Source organism: Gymnoscopelus braueri (assembly GCF_963280865.1).
Source record: "Gymnoscopelus braueri genome assembly, chromosome: 5".
Classification (NCBI taxonomy): domain Eukaryota; kingdom Metazoa; phylum Chordata; class Actinopteri; order Myctophiformes; family Myctophidae; genus Gymnoscopelus; species Gymnoscopelus braueri.
In genome coordinates, this window is record NC_137606.1 from 52385640 (window position 1) to 52403275 (window position 17636).

The window sequence follows — 17636 nt, forward strand, 5'->3', positions numbered from 1 at the left end:
TTATAAAACATACAAGTAACAACTAAAACTCTCAAACAAACTGTAAAATCCTCAGTGTTCATGTATCCATTTGTAACTCTGAGAGAGTATTCTCTCTCTCTCTCTTTCTCTCTCTCTCCCCCTATCTCTTGCGCGCTCTCTCTCTCTCTCTCTCTCTCTCTCTCTCTCTCTCTCTCTCTCTCTCTCTCTCTCTCTCTCTCTCTCTCTCTCTCTCTCTCTCTGTCATTAAGTGTGTTATCTGTCCGGAGGAGCCAAACTACCATAGCATAGATCCCTATCCTACCATGTTGTCTTGTGCTGTGTGAACCATCAACACAGCACAACACAACACCATGCCTCAGCATTACACAGCGTTCTGTCCACCCTTTAAAGGTCACTGCTTCCGCTCTGTTGTGGTTCCTTTTGTTTTCATCCCTTTTAGTTCCAAACACAGGGCTGGAATTTTGATTTCAAAGGCGTGTGCGTGTGCGTGTGCGTGTGCGTGTGCGTGTGCGTGTGCGTGTGCGCGTGTGCGTGTGTGTGTGTGTGTGTGTGTGTGTGTGTGTGTGTGTGTGTGTGTGTGTGGTGTGTGTGTGTGTGTGTGTGTGTGTGGGGGGGGGGGGGTAGTTATTAGAAGTAGGCTACAAATCCTATTTTTTCAAAAGGTAATAGGCTCTATGCACAGCAGTCAGCAGCCATATTGGAAAGAAATTGGGCCTCTTCTGTAGCTACTTCCTTCATACAGCAGGTGTTACCAATGATGTGGTGCCACTATATATGTCTATGAATTGAATACCAAGGCCCTCATTGGAAACAAGTCCGCAAGGACCTGTTAGACAAAGTATTTTAAATGTAACTGTGCTGTGTTTTTTTTTTTTGCCTAATAAAATATTCAATCAATCAATCAATACTAATGAAGGCTCTGTTCCATTCTGGTCAAACAGAGTCCTGGTGCTGATATTGTGCATGTTGGCTCACTGGAAACACTCTGCGACAACAGTGGGTCTCAAAGTGTGGTCCAGGGACCCTCATGGGTCCTTGAGGGGGTTCCAAATGGCCCCTTACCCCTCAGAGTTTTGAAATAATGAAAAAGTCAGAGAACCACTGGTACACTAAATGGAACGTAATGGAAATGAGTATAATTGGTAACACCTGTGAAGGAAGTGAGGAAGAAGCCTAATTTATTTCCAATATGGCTGCTGTGCATATGAGCCTATTAAACAGACACAAAAAATGTACAGAGAAAAAGCACTGCAGGGATGAGGGGTCACATATTGGTTGGAATTCGTTCAAAATAAATTTACAATAATATTGCGCTGCTATCTGTGTGTTTGTGTCTTAAAACACGCACAAACGCGTGAGTGCATGTGTGTGTGTGTGTGTGTGTGTGTGCGTGTGTGTGTGTGTGTGTGTGTGTGTGTGTGTGTGTGTGTGTGTGTGTGCGCGTGTGTCAGCATGTGTCAGCATGTGTGCGTTGCGTTATTCATCATTAACGCTTGTGTCAACCAGCGTATGTTTACCAGTGTTTTGAAGCCACGGTTAATAAGAAGTGAATAGGTTTTAGAGTGTGTATTCACACATGTGTGCTGTGCTGGTGTGAGGAATGTCAAACTATTAGTCGTGTTTGTTGTTTCAATGAAAGTGACAGCCTGCCATTTGACCTGCGCTGCACACAGCTGCTGATGTGTTGATAACATGCTCAAAGCACGCACGCACGCACGCACGCACGCACGCACGCACGCACGCACGCACGCACGCACGCACGCACGCACGCACGCACGCACACACACACATTAAAGTGATTGATAATATGTGGACATACAGTATATCATGCTATACCAGAGTTCAACATGGCTTCATGATCTTCAGTTGACTTAATGAAGATTTATTTTATCTATACATTCCAGAACCCTGTTTGTGTGTGTCTCTCTGTGTGTCTGTCCAGGGCTTCCCTGATTGGCTGACCCAACCCACTGGCTTCACGGATTGGCCGAGCTTTGTTTGCGTACTAATCAGTGGTGGACAGTAACTAAGTACTTTTACTTGAGTACTTACAAATTTGTTTTGAGTATTTGTATTTTTTGGGATACTTTCAATCCACTACATTTCAAAGACAAATAATGTACTTTTCACTCCACTAGGAAGGGAAAAAGTAAATTATGAACTAACCTAGGCCTAAGCTTAAGCTCTATTAAATAGTGAAAATAGCAGATATACAAGCTCACAAAACATCACGATGCAACACGTGTCTTTAGCTTACAGATCAGCTATTTTCACTTTTTAAATTTTATGTACCGTAGTTTGTACTTTTGAATAAAAGTAGCAACATAAACTGTTTCTGAAGAAGCACTGTGGGCTCACTTAAAACATTGTAGAGAAAATAATGTTTAATAGAATTAAGTGGAACTAAGCAGAATTAGCTTTTGATTAGAAAGTAGCTTTAAATGTAGGCAAAGTTTGGCATTGGAGTGGACTGTATCTAAAACATTTGGCTAGTATTACAGTTTGCCTGAAATGTAATTTCAAGAGCATAAATCCATTGCTCAGGAAAAAGAAGTGAAGCTTTTCATTTGAAACGATGGATGATTGAGGTAACACTAGAATAAAGCAATGTGAAAACAGCTGTGTAACATTGCAGCATTGCAATCCAACCTAAAAACTAACCTTAATTACGAACATAATCGTGCCTTTGCTGTGTTGAAATAAACAGTAAAGTAATGCAGACTCTACTAAAGCGCAATATAAATCTGGTGATGAGGTATTTTGGATCTTCAGAGGGAGCTCCACAAATCACGTCCAACCCAGATTTGTCTCAAACAAGGGGTTAAATTTGTTCTACTGCTATGCCACCAAAATGTGGAATGCCCAACCAACAGTCATAAAAAAGTGTGACTCCGTCCTTACCGCTCTAAAAGAGCACTTACAGGTGGCTGCAATTCGTAACTGGCCCCTGTAAGTCTAAGCTTATCACCAGAAATGCCCACCGCCCAACTGTAATTCATCATATTTCATATTTATCATATAATTTGTTTTGATTGCTACTCGTTTGTATGATGTATTTGCATATTATTGTATGTTATTGATTGTTTGTTACTTTAGTTACTAGTTACTTTGCAGATATAAATTATTACATTATATAACATACATTTAGCCACTTTAGCCCTATTTTAGGGCGCGATGCGACGCCTTGTGAGCTTGTAGATCTGCTATTTTCAAACGTTTTAGTACTTTTACTTTTGGTACTTCAAGTACATTTTTATACCAATACTTTTGTACTTTTACTCAAGTACATTTTTAATTCCGGACTTATACTTGTAACAGAGTACTTCTACATTGCAGTATTGATCCTTTTTTTTTTTAAGTAAAACATTTGAGTGCTTTTTCCACCACTGCCTTTTAGCATCCTTTTGTATGGAACTGTTACCTCTGTGCTTTTGTTTTTGGCAAACAGCGACCCCTGGAGTCAAATAATTCTATGGGACACTAATGTGTGTGTAACAACAGCAGCTGCTGCAGATAAAGGTAGAGTTCCAGAGCAGACAGCAGTCATTTCCTTGGTGCGCTCACAGCGCAGTGAGTCTCTCTCTGTCTGTGTAACCACCGACTGCACTCTATTCCTCCATCTGTTCCTGTTTAGTTTTGCTGCTCTTTTTTTCTCTTTCTTTTTCTTTTTCTTCTTTTTTTTAAATTCATTTTTAACTTCTTGAGTGGAATTGGTCGCAGAGAGCAGGCAAAATGAATCACTTCAGTAAGTGCAAGTTTGTGTTATTATGTCACTTTATGTCGGTTTTTATTGTATTATTGTGTATTGCAGCAGTAATGTCATTCAAACTTTTAATGACATTACTGCTGACAAAATAAATAAATTATGTTAGATTCAATGCTAAAATGATCACTCTGTTGGAGAGCTAAACCAATGGGTTTGTTAGAATGATTGGATTTGACTAAAATATCAAACTTGTGTAAATTGTCTTGTCCTTGCCATGGTCTTGTTGGAAATGTGTGATTTTTTTGGGGGGGGGGTTTGCCGCAAATAATGAATTCCTGACGCATGAAGAATAGCTGTGGAAGTCACTGGTGCATGACTGACTGACACATCATAAAAACTCAAAGTACACAAGTTTAACTCTCTTGACCTCAAACTATTAGGCCCCCCCCCCCCTCCATCTCTCTCTCTCTCTCTCTCTCTCTCTCTCTCTCTCTCTCTCTCCCTCTCTCTCTCTCCCTCTCTCTCTCTCTCTCTCTCTCTCTCTCTCTCTCTCTCTCTCTCTCCCTCTCTCTCTCTCCCCCACTTCTCTCTGACTATGAGATGAGATTGTCACTCTGTTCACCATGTCTTTGCTATAGGCAGTGGTGGAAAAAGTACTACATTTTGACTTAAGTAAAAGTATCAATACTGCAATAAAGAAATACTCTGTTACAAGTAAAATTCCGGAAGTTGCATCACGACGGATTGTGAGCTTGTAGATCTGCTATTTTCAAATGGCCGAAATGTATACAGGGCTAAAATGTTAAGGTTAATGCATGTTTTGTAATAATAATCAAAATCGACAAAATAACTAGTAACTAAAGTTTCCAAATAAATGTAATGGAGTAAAAGTGCAATATTTGGATCCAAGTTGTAGTGGAGTAGAAGTAAATTAAAGTATTGGAAATTGGAAATACTCAAGTAAATAACAAATACCTCAAAATTGAACTTAAGTAAATGTACTTAGTTACTTTCCACCACTGGCTATATAGGTTTGTGTGTCTTTTCCATGTGATGTCACAGTGTCATTAGAAGTGCTGAGTATAGTTCCCATGCTCTGCATGTCTGTCAGTCTCTTCTCATTCCAACTCTGCATGACATTGGAGGTTTTGTCCTTCCTCGCAGACAAGGTCACCATAGAAACCCTGAGTGTCTCTTTTCTGTGGACTGGCCAATCAGAGCTGTTTTAACACTACAATCAGTATAAAAGTTGTATGAACACAACTAGTGTCTGCATGTGGATCCACAAGAAGGACATTATTTTCAGCTGGGGTAAAAAGTGCTGCCTTGGCACTTTTTTTCGAGGTGAAAACGCGTCACGATACGTTTCGACGTCTTAACACCATGCAGTGGTGTAAAGTAACTAAGTACATTTACTCAAGTACTGTACTTAAGTAAAATATTGAGGTACTTTTACTTTACTGGAGGTTTTCCAATTGTCTATAATTTTACTTCTACTCCACCACATCTCAGAGGCAAATATTGTACTTTTACTCCCCTACAATTATTTGAAAACTTTAGTTACTAGTTACTTTGCAGATATGAATTATTACGTTATAAATCACTTTAGCCCTATTTCAAACCTAGGCTATTTGAAATAGCTGATCTACAAGCTCACAAGAGGCGTTGTGAGTTTGTAGATCTGCTATTTTCAAACATTTTAGTAGTTTTACTTTTGGTACTTTAAGTACATTTTGATACCAATACCTTTGTACTTTTACTCAAGTACATTTTAAATTCCTGACTTTTACTTGTAACAGAGTACTTCTACATTGCAGTATTGATACTTTTACTTAAGTAAAACATTTGAGTACTTTTTTTTCCACCACTGCCTAACACCATGGCTCAACGAATACTGAACTTGAATTCATTGCTGTCACATGTCCCTGTGTGTGTGTGTGTGTGTGTGTGTGTGTGTGTGTGTGTGTGTGTGTGTGTGTGTGTGTGTGTGTGTGTGTGTGTGTGTGTGTGTGTGTGTGTGTGTGTGTCCTGCATTGCTGTCCCAAGAAAATAAGGGAGTAGGGACCCCCATAACGTGTGGCTCTAACTGCAGTAATTCTCAACCTTTTTTAATTTCAAGGACCCCCAGTTTGATATGTATCAGTACGGACCCCCCATTCAATGCAATTATTTTTCTTTTAATCTCTGGGACCCCAATCTGTGTAAAATTGTCAGTGTTCATGTAACTCTGAGAGTGTACAAATGGAACTGGTTCCATTTATACACTCTCTGAGTTACAGACACTTAAGGGTCCATTTGGTTCCATTTGTACACTCTCAGAGTTACAAACTTGTAAGGGTCCATTTGGTTGCATGTGTACACTCTCAGATTACAGACATGGAAGGGTCCATTTGGTTCCTACTGTACCCATCCAGTAAATATCCAACTATCCATCATTTGGCTGGGGACCCCCTAGAAACCCCTCAAGGACCCCTGGGGGTCCCTGGACCCCACTTTGAGAACCAGGTGCTTTAAGCTAAATAAATCCCAACGCGTCTGTATTTGATACAGGCCTAGTACACAGCCCTGGGGGACCCCGGTCAACTTAGTATATATGGTTTTAAGAGGTGGGAAAAGTACCTCGAAATTATACTTAAGTACAACCCTTGAGTAAAATGCTGCTCTCTGCTTACATTGTCTCAGTCTCCCCCTCATAGATTATTGTCTTAGCTGTCCGTGTTCGATGTGTGATAGAGGGTACGTGCCTTATAGCGGCCCATGGAATGTTTTTTTATTGCTTTGTCTGTCTGTTGCCAACACACACACACACACACACACACACACACACACACACACACACACACACACACACACACACACACACACACACACACACACACACACACACACACACACACACACACACACACACACACACACACACACACACACACACACACACACACACACGCACGCACACTCACCTGTCATAACTTATGCAGTGTGGGTTAGACCTTGCCCCCTTGGCGAGAACACAGTTAACGTTTTACTGTGGCCATTAGAACGTGAAGTTATGACGTCTCTCAGCTGTCTTTCTGTCTGTCTCTCCTACACAGTCTGTCTCTCAACTGTCCTACTGTCTGTCTCTCCTACACAGTCTGTCTCTCAACTGTCCTACTGTCTGTCTGTCTCTCTATCAGCTGAGCTGACCTACTGTCTGTCTCTCAGCTGACCTACTGTCTGTCTGTCTCTCTATCAACGGTCCTACTGTCTCTCCTACACTGTCTCCCTCTCAGCTGTCCTACTGTCTGTCTCTCCTACACTGTCTCTCTATCAGCTTTCCTACTGTCTGTCTCTCCTCCACTGTCTCTCTTATCAGCTTTCCTACTGTCTGTCTCTCCTACACTGTCTCTCTATCAGCTGTCCTACTGTCTGTCTGTCTCTCTATCAGCTGAGCTGTCCTACTGTCTGTCTCTCCTACACTGTCTCTCTCTCAACTGTCCTACTGTCTGTCTGTCTCTCTATCAGCTGAGCTGACCTACTGTCTGTCTCTCAGCTGACCTACTGTCTGTCTGTCTCTCTATCAGCGGTCCTACTGTCTCTCTATCAGCTTTCCTACTGTCTGTCTCTCCTACACTGTCTCCCTCTCAGCTTTCCTACTGTCTGTCTCTATCAGCTTTACTGTCTGTCTGTGACTGTCTCTCCTCCACTGTCTCTCTTATCAGCTGTCCTACTGTCTGTCTATTAGCTTTACTGTCTGTCTGTGACTGTCTCTCCTCCACTGTCTCTCTTATCAGCTTTCCTACTGTCTGTCTCTCCTACACTGTCTCCCTCTCAGCTTTCTTAATGTCATAACTCGACTTTGAGGTTTTTTTCCTCCCATTATTGACTTGATGAATCATATGATGAATTCTTAACTTATGAACTATCGGTCATAATGAAGATAAGGCTCTCATGTTGTGACTCAGATAATAACATGTAAACCTCATGACCTCCACACCATGTTGTACAGTGAGTTTTCTTGTAGTTTGAATCAGCTGTGTTTACGGCCTGATTCCTCAGAGGCCAGCCTAGAGGAGGGTCTGTGTGTGTGTGTGTGTGTGTGTGTGTGTGTGTGTGTGTGTGTGTGTGTGTGTGTGTGTGTGTGTGTGTGTGTGTGTGTGTGTGTGTGTGTGTGTGTGTGTGTGTGTGTGTGTGTGTCCATGCCAGGCTTTGGTCGGGCCATGAGTCTTAGGGATGGATCAACCTTTTAGCCTCTAGAGAACTAGTGTCAGTGTTTTTGGGGAAACAACATTCACCGTGATCTTGTAGATCTGCTATATTTTTTTGCCCAAAGAGATTTGGTGTAGATCGGTGGTTCTCTTCACCTTGAAAAAGCATCTGTGGCCCACCCATCTGACCACGTGTTAAGTCATACATGGGCCACATGCGGCCCACACCTTCACTTAATGCGGCCCGCAGGTTATTATCAGAATACTGATATATTATTGGTTTCAGCTGTTACGATTCCAAACATGCAAACATGACCCGCTTTAATGACTTCGGTCTATATATTAGTAGCTTAACTCATTGACTGCCAGAGTTAAAACCTCGTTCATAGCAGCCCTTGCCAGCGATTTTCGTGTTTTTTTGTTTCGTTATTTTGTTATTTAATTCACATCTAGACAGTCTAGCTTGACACTTGAATCGTTTTGATCGTTCCACCACTAGAGTGCAGCACATACCAAGCTTGATCGCCTCTCGATCACACTCGCCCCCTCCCAGACCCACTCACACAGTGAAACACATGAACCGGAAGTGAAATGTCTCAGATTCTGTTATCGGCGAAAATTACTTTGTGATACACAACGGGGATGACTGTTCGTCACCCAAACCATAGATTATAGGAGGGGAGGTCTCCGATCGTTTTTCATAGCGTGTGAAAAACAGTTTGTTTCCCTATTATGGTCGAAAATGACTGGGGGGAAAAATGTAAAACCGAAAACGGAACCCAAGTCATGGAACCGGATGCAGTGGTGGTTGAAGTAAGTGGAACATGAAACTTAGCCTGATTCATAACAGAATAGCGTGATCAGAGCATAAAGATCAATAAAGACCATAGATCGCATTAACGCGATCCTGGCGGCCAAGCGCGCTATTTATTAGATCGTGTTAATGCGATAATGGCGGCCAATGAGTTAATGACTAGTGTTAAAAACGTATTGTCTTTTTTTATGTCCAATGCATTTGTATTTAAGTTCACAAAGTTAACATAAGTATAGCTAAATGCATTTGAAATGACATTAAAATGTTATTTTTCAGGATTCCAATTCAAAAAGAGCAAAAACAAATCTGAATTCCATAAAAAAAATAGCAAAAACAGCAGATCTACAAGCTCAAAACGCGTCGCGTTGCGACGCGTTTTGAGCTTGTAGATCGGCTATTTTTTTTACTTTTGTGTGACATTGACAGTAAGTGCAATGTGGCCCTCTGGGGTGAGTGTGGAAATATAATGGCCCTCTCCATCATCAAAGTTGCATCACCCCTGTGTTAAGTGGTCAAACGGGTGCATTTTCAGAGCATGTTTATTTCAATGATCAATCGATTGATCGTGTTGCCGCTTGGATCAACTAACATCTAGTATACATTAAGTTCCTGTTTATCTGTATCACAAGGAAAACACATTTTTAACATTATTGAATTTAGTATGAATGTTGTTTTATCATTACATCTTTATTCTAATGATACAATTGGTTATATAAATATTGAACCAATGACAAGTATTAACACACTTGTGACTAAATCATAACCACATTGGAACACAGCTTCTCTTTTACATTTCCTGAAAAGTTCCTGTTTTGTAAATACAAGGTTTCCAGCCGATAATGATACATAAGGGTCCATTTGGTTCCATTTGTACACTCTCAGAGTTAGACCTGACTCCGGGAAATAAGGACACGACTGAGGGAAATGAGGACACAACTGTGGGAAATAAGACATGACTGAGGGAAATAAGGACACGGCTGAGGGAAATAAAGACATGACTATGGGAAATAAGGACACGACTGAGGGAAATAAGGACACGAATGAGGGAAATAAGGACACAACTGTGGGAAATAAGACATGACTGAGGGAAATAAGGACACGGCTGAGGGAAATAAAGACATGACTATGGGAAATAAGGACACGACTGAGGGAAATAAGGACACGAATGAGGGAAATAAGGACACAACTGTGGGAAATAAGACATGACTGAGGGAAATAAGGACACGGCTGAGGGAAATAAAGACATGACTATGGGAAATAAGGACACGACTGAGGGAAATAAGGACACGACTGAGGGAAATAAGGACACAACTGTGGGAAATAAGACATGACTGAGGGAAATAAGGACACGGCTGAGGGAAATAAAGACATGACTATGGGAAATAAGGACACGACTGAGGGAAATAAGGACACGAATGAGGGAAATAAGGACACGACTGAGGGAAATAAGGACACGAATGAGGGAAATAAGGACATGACTGAGGGAAATGAGGACACGAATGAGGGAAATAAGGACACGACTGAGGGAAATAAGGACACAGCTGAGGAAAATTAGGACACGACTGAGGGAAATAAGGACATGACTGAGGGAAATAAATAAGGGCACGACTGAGGGAAATAAGGACACGAATGAGGGAAATAAGGACATGACTGAGGGAAATAAGGACACAAATGAGGGAAATAAGGACACGACTGAGGGAAATAAGGACACAGCTGAGGGAAATTAGGACACGACTGAGGGAAATAAGGACACGACTGAGAGAAATAAGGACATGAGTCATGACTGAGGGAAATAAGGGCACGACTGAGGGAAATAAGGACACGACTGAGGGAAATAAAGACATGACTCAGGGAAATAAGGACATGACTGAGGGAAATAAGGACATCACTCAGGGAAATAAGGACATGACTCAGGGAAATAAAGACATGAGGGAAATAAGGACACGACTCAGGGAAATAAGGACATGACTGAGGGATATAAGGACATCACTCAGGGAAATAAGGACACGACTGAGGGAAATAAAGACATGACTCAGGGAAATAAGGACATGAGAGAAATAAGGAGTGTTTTACTGTGCAGCCTCGGCAGCTGCCCTCAATCAACATGCTGGAAGTGCAGCTGGAACATAATGCAACACAGCTGTACTGTAGCTATGTACATTTGGACGCTTTTTATATCATTTTTGGGCATAATCTGTTGGATATTCTGTAGGTATGTACGGTACATGTGGATGGTTACAGTGGTGGAAGAGGTACTCTGATATTTTCGCTTAAGTAAAAGTAGCCATACCACAATGTATACGTTCACTGTTATTACAAGTAAAAGTCCTGTATTCAAACTTTTATTTGAGTAAAAGTAGAAAAGTATTGGCATCAAAATATACAATATACATTATAAGTAGGCTATATAATATATATAAGTAAAAGTAGTGACAATTTCCAAAATGTTTTCAAACTTCTACATGCTCACTACGCGTTGTGGTGTGACACGTTGTGAGCTTGTTGATCTGCTATTTTCAAATAGCCAGTATAAAATAGGGCTTAAGTGGTCAATGCATGTTTTGTATTTACAATCTAAACCTACAAAGTAACTTGTAACTAAAGTTTTCAAATAACTAGTGGAGTAAAAAGTACAATATTTGAGATGTAGTGGAGTAGAAGTATAAAGTATTGAAACATGGAAATACTCAAGTAAATGTACCTTGTTACTGTCCACCACTGGTTATTATATACGGTTTAGGATAATGTGTTGCATAATGATTTTCTAAGTAAAAGTGTCTGTACAGTAACAGTACGATATCTGACCTGGAATCTGTTGTTTTTATGTCCCTCCCTGCTGTTGTACTCAGTACAGTGTAAACATGCTGAGTCAGCAGTGTTTTAGTAGAAGACACATCCACTGAAGCAGAATCTATTGCATTAACAGGCAGTAACTAAGTACATTTACTCAAGTACTCTACTTAAGTACAATTTTGACATATTTTTACTTACATTTTTTGGGCGGTGAAACCGCCCCTATAAGTGAGATTTGGAAAAATGTACAAATATCTTGGGCAGTGAAACCGCCCCTAAAAGTGAGGTTTGGAAATTTGTACAATTATCCTGCGCTGTGATTGGCCAATCACAATCTATTCAGGACCGTGATTGGCCAGTGTCACATGACACATGTGCATAGCCCTATATAAGCAACCATAACTTGAAAAAAAACAAAAGTTTGTTTTTTTCAAGTTATGGTTTCGTCCATCATAAAGAGTGTTTCAATAAATGTATTTATCTTTTGTACATGATTGATCGACTCCATTCAGTATTGTGATTAGCTAGCAAGACACCGCCCACTTCACACAGGGTGTGATTTTTAGTATTTCTACTATATTGCAGTATTGGTACTTTTACTTAAGTAAAATATTTGAGTACTTTTTCCACCACATGCACATGTATCTGTGTTATTCAGATAAGCAACAATATAAACATATAAAGGTAGATATAGCATACACGCAATACAATACTGTACTGGTTCTCAAACCTTTCAGCCTGTGACCCCCCAAGAATAATCATATTTGAACTGGGACCCCCCCCCCCCCTCACCCCCCCACCCCTGACAAGCACTTGGAATTGTAGGAGTTGAGGCATTACATTTAGTTTGACTCAGTTCCATAGATATTGTGAAAATAGCCGATCTACAAGCTGTGAGCTTGTAGATCGGCTATTTTCACATGTTTTGCTCCTTTAGGTGACAGTTGACAATTTGGCCAGTGTTTCACCATGTTTTATATTATAGTTTATTATACTTTTGACTCACTAATGATCTTATTTATGTATTTTTTCATTTTAGAGGTATTAAAAAGGTCTTAAAAGTCCTTGTCACTTTATAAATGTGCAGATACCCTGTATACACTTATACTGTATGTTGGTTTGTTTACTGTTGAGTGAGAGAACAGTGTTGCACATTAAGCTAATCATCTGGGGACCCCCAAATCATTTGGGGACCCCCCCCCTGTCCCGACCCACAGTTGGAGAACCACTGCTGTGCACAATAATATACATGGCAGTGTGCGATGGTGTTGTCAGAGTACAGACAGACAGACAGACAGACCTGGTTGAGGTCTACTTGGCACAGGCTGTGTGAGACAACAAAAAAAGAGAGGTTTATTATGTTAAAGGTTCTATGACATTAATTTTCACTTAAAAAAAAAAAAGAAGTTTTTTGGGGGGGTTTTATGACCTCAATTAACCCAAAAAATCTGAACTTTGAACATTCAGTGGATTTTCTGTGGTCTGGGGTTTTCTGAATAATTAGGCTGAAAAGTAATCTGAGTTTGGCCCTTAGGCAGTGAAGTCACAGGCCATTAATCCCGCCCACTCTCCTCCTCGCCCCTCCCCTCCCCTATCCTTTCCTTTGGGGGGGGGGGGGGGGGGGGGGCGGAGCATAGGCGATGATTGACAGGCAAAATCCCTCAACAGCGACACCCGCAGGCAAAGATTTCTTTTTTCATTGCAGTTGAAAAGGCTTTAGAAATGTGAGAGAAAAACACCTGCCATGGATCACTGGAGTGGAATTTTTTGTTAAAACTTTGTATACACGTTTGAAGGACCATGACAAAGACTTTTAATGTGTGGTAAAACTGAATGTCATGAAACCTTTAAATGTTTTATTTTGGAAACTTGTGTCTGTCCCCAGAAATGGTGAAACCTCCGAGACATAATCATGTCATGGAGCGTCAGTGGTTAATGGAAACAAACAGCGGAGTTCTGTGGTAAAAAAAACCCAAAATAATGGTTCCAGAGCTGTACACAGAGGGCAGGTCTAACGTTCACAGCTCAGAGCGGAGCAGCAGCGACTAGAAAACTATTTTCTCCCCGGAGACTTTTTTTAGTTTCGGCAAGACCTGCAGAGGGTTTTGACTTCATTTGGAGTAGGATGCAGACTTTAGCCTATATAGAGCAGTGATTCTCAAATGTTTTCATGTCAAGGACCCCCAGATAAGCACCTTGCTTAAATATCACACTGAACCTATTGGACAGTTGTATGCCTTCCACTTTCCACATATGCTTCATCTAGCTGTAAACTTATTGTAATGACCATCATATGTTTTGAAATTATGCCCTGTTTCTTTTTTATATATTTTTTATTTTTGTCTTCGTTTATGCTCTCTTTTCTTTCTCAATTTATTTCCCTTACGTCTGTCCTTTCTTGAAAAATCTAATAAGATATTATAGACAATGTCAAGGACCCCCAAATTAATATGTACCATGGACCCCCATTTGAAAATACTTTGTGTCAGGGACCCTCATATTAGAAGATTTGTGTTATTCATTTGTTTTGTTGATGTAAAGCGTCCTTGGGTTTTTGAAAGGCACTATATAAATTCAATTTATTATTATTATTATATTTTTCACTAGTTTTCAAAAGGTTTTGAAATTGTTGCTTATAGATTGGCTTTTCCCCCCTTTTTTCCCCGATTAGCTAAAGTATAAAATAGGGTTACATTGTTTAAACCGTTTCTCATTTTAGCTGTCCCCGGACTTCACTTTGCTATCACTGCTCTAGGATGACAGCATCAGCTAAACGTCTGGAAAATTTACAATTTACAATTCAGGCATTTAGCAGACGCTCTTAAAGGGCAAGACCACTTTGGTAGAGGTTTGGGTTGTGTGGTTACCTTGCCATGATGTAACTCCAAGAGTGGACAAGAAATCTAAAATAATTGCTCCATTGACTAGAAATTGATACTTAAAAATATGCTCCTCATTGACTTACATTGCACAGTGAAACAGCTCTCAAAGCCACTCTTTTAGCACGTAAACAAACACAAACACAGCTGATTCAGACAATATAGAACATCACCAAACCCAGTACTGTTTGTTTTTGTAATACAAATGTAAACCTTCTGTTGATATTTGTATGATATTTATGTTGATATTACTATTTGAAGATCCGGAACCGCAAATCCAGTTCGAGTTTTCTTCCTAATAAAAATCGCAAAATCGGTTTAGATACTGTAATAGAGCCTGCCTGCTTGCTCAGGGGATGAATTGAATCTTGACCATCAGGTCACAATTCGTGTCAGATCCTATGTCTAGGCGAGACACTTTGACACTATCTAAATGTTTCTATAGAAGAGCAGGGAGCAGGGGTCTTCAACATGTCCGTACATGGACACACATGCAGTCCGTGCAAGACATGTCCGTGGCACTTACAAAAAATAAATAAATGTGTTGAGTAATTTTGGTGATAAAGTGTCGGGTTGACATGCTCATTAATACGTTGCAGGGGATTTGTGGTATTGTACCGTACATGTTTGCATCAGGTGAGGACAACGAGACAGCTAGAAGTAATGTTTGCTAATAGGTGCCTTAATTCCCTGAAAAATGTCAAAACGTGTGTTCAATCAAGACAATGGATTAATGGAGTGTATGAGGTGTGTCAGACAATGAAACAATTAAAGTCAACGGTAATGTGAGTGACCACGGTGAAAACTGGTGCAGGAAAAGAGCAGGAAGGAGCACCAAGGCAAAGGAGGGCAGAACTGGACAAGTAGAGCTGATTTCCGTCAATTAAGAGAAAGTGTTTCAATTCAATGATAACATTAACAACTGCAATAACGCTCCACAATCATAATCCATGGAAACCCTTGATCCACAGCCTCACCATCAGACCTCCTCCTCACCTCTGATCAAAGTCAGGCACCTTTGCATCAATTGTGTCACTGCATTCCTTTCAATCCTGTCGTGCCCTTCATTAATCACTCATCATGTACATAATTATCTGTTTTGACACTCAGGTATCTTTTTACATTGTTGGCATACCATCAGTGGTGGAAAAAGTACTAATTTTTTTTAACTTAAGTAAAAGTATCAATACTGCAATGTAGAAATACTCTTTTACTCTGTTAGTAAAAGTCTGGAATTCAAAATTTACTTGAGTAAAAGTACAAAAGTATTGGTATCAAAATGTACTTAAAGCACCAAAAGTAGAAAGTAGTCATTATGCAGAATGTCCCATTTCAAGTTTTAAAATGTATTAAAATCTTTTTAAAATAGCAGATCTACAAGCTCACAATGCGTCGCATCGCGACGCATTGTGAGCTTGTAGTTCGGCTATTTTCAAATGGCCCAAAGCGTATATAGGGCTGAAGTGGTTAATGTATGTTTTGTAATAATAATCTAAATCTACAAAGTAACTAGTAACTAAATTGTAGTGGAGTAAAAGTATAATATAAGGATCTGAGATGTAGTGAAGTAGAGGTAAAAGTACTGAAATTTGGAAATACTCCATTAAAGTAAAAATATCTCAAAATTGTACTTAAGTACAGTACCTGAGTACATGTACTTAGTTACTTTATACCGCTGCATAGACTTTTTCATCAACATAGACTACAGTACCTGTTCACCTTCAAGGAAACCAATTGAACTATTGAAGCTACCTTAACAAACAAAAAACTAGTTTAGCTGGTAGAACTTCTTGTCTCCTCCTGTCCTCAAGTAACACTGTCCTCTGAAAAAGCCACCTGTCTATATAATAATAACCATAGTATAATACTCACACACTCACCTTTGCAACTAAGTGGCCATTTTGCTCCTGCAATGTAAGATGGAAGCACTGTCTGTATACTGATCAGACCCAATTATTGAAACATCAAACATGGAATATACTTGGATCATGCCACATTTAATGCCTGTCTCAGGACTGCCCCCTGTAGCTGCCAGTATACAGAGGACGACTTCACAGTCTCCAGGGTTTCTAAAGTATAGCTAACCACTTTAACCCTGCCATTTTAGCCATTATAGGCTAAAAAGAAAATAAAATAGCTGATCTACAAGCTCACACCATGCCTGAAATGTCTGGGCTTTTCCCCCCAAATAAATTTTATTTTATTTGTATAAATATTTTGTCTCGTGGCTCGTTTAAAAATGTGTAGTGCAGTGGAATAGAGTAGACACTATGACACATCCACATCAGGAGTACATTAGTGCTGTATACATATGGGGCTAGGCCTATGTGTTTCTGGTAATATTATTGATCACTTGTTTTGCATGTCCGTGGCAATATAAAATATTGATGGAAATGTCCATCACAAGCTGACATGGTCATCATGACTCCTGGTAGGGAGACAAAATACAACCACCCCAACTTTATAAGTTATATTGTATTAACACAGTCTTGCATATAGATTGGACAAAATTGTATTTATTTAAAAAGGTTTGCACAGCACCACCCAATGGGAGTTGCTCTGAGGCTGGTTTACACCCTGCATAGGCTCAATTCCTCTGAATGACCATTCATGTTCAACAGAATGACTAACACAACGCAATACAATAGAGAGGAGATGTATTTTAAGTCCCTCTGGATAAGCCTAATCGGACAAATGCTTCAAAGGGGAAACTGAATGGAACATAATATAGACTGGAACCAAGGACCAAAATAAACAGAATAGAATAAGTGCTACTGCTTTGTTACAATACAGTTCCTCCATCTGCGCTAGATAAAAAAATCCAAAGATTGAAAGAAGTGTATTTGTTTATTTGTCACTCACAGATACCAGTGATTACAATATATAACAACAACATATCATCTCTGTCGTGTGGAAGCCTTGTATGTCCAAAACTGTTACTGTTACCGTTTTGTAAATTCAAAAATAGCAAAAGTAGCATAACTACCAGCTCAAACCGCGAGCGTTTCGTGACTCGTTTTGCGGATCTGCCACTTTTGAAGCTTTTGTGTGATGCTGTAGTATGATCAAGTAGGGCATTAATTTGTGTGTGTGTGTGTGTGTGTGTGTGTGTGCGTGCGTGCGTGCGTGCGTGCGTGCGTGCGTAGAGAGAGAGAGAGAGAGAGAGAGAGAGAGAGAGTAGGACAGCTGACAAATACAGTGTAGGAGAGACAGACAGACAGACAGACAGACAGACAGACAGACAGACAGACAGACAGACAGCTAAAGGGGCA

General features: G+C 40.2%; 1 protein-coding gene across 1 annotated transcript in view; it reads left to right on the forward strand.

Annotated features, from left to right (window-relative positions):
- Window positions 1-3543: 3543 nt before the first annotated feature.
- LOC308086073 (exocyst complex component 3-like protein 2) overlaps window positions 3544-17636 on the forward strand; it is a 94818-nt gene continuing 80725 nt past the window's right edge. The window contains exon 1 of the mRNA XM_080429432.1: window positions 3544-3727. The gene's annotated coding sequence lies outside the window, so the exon portion shown is untranslated. The remainder of the gene's footprint in view (window positions 3728-17636) is intronic.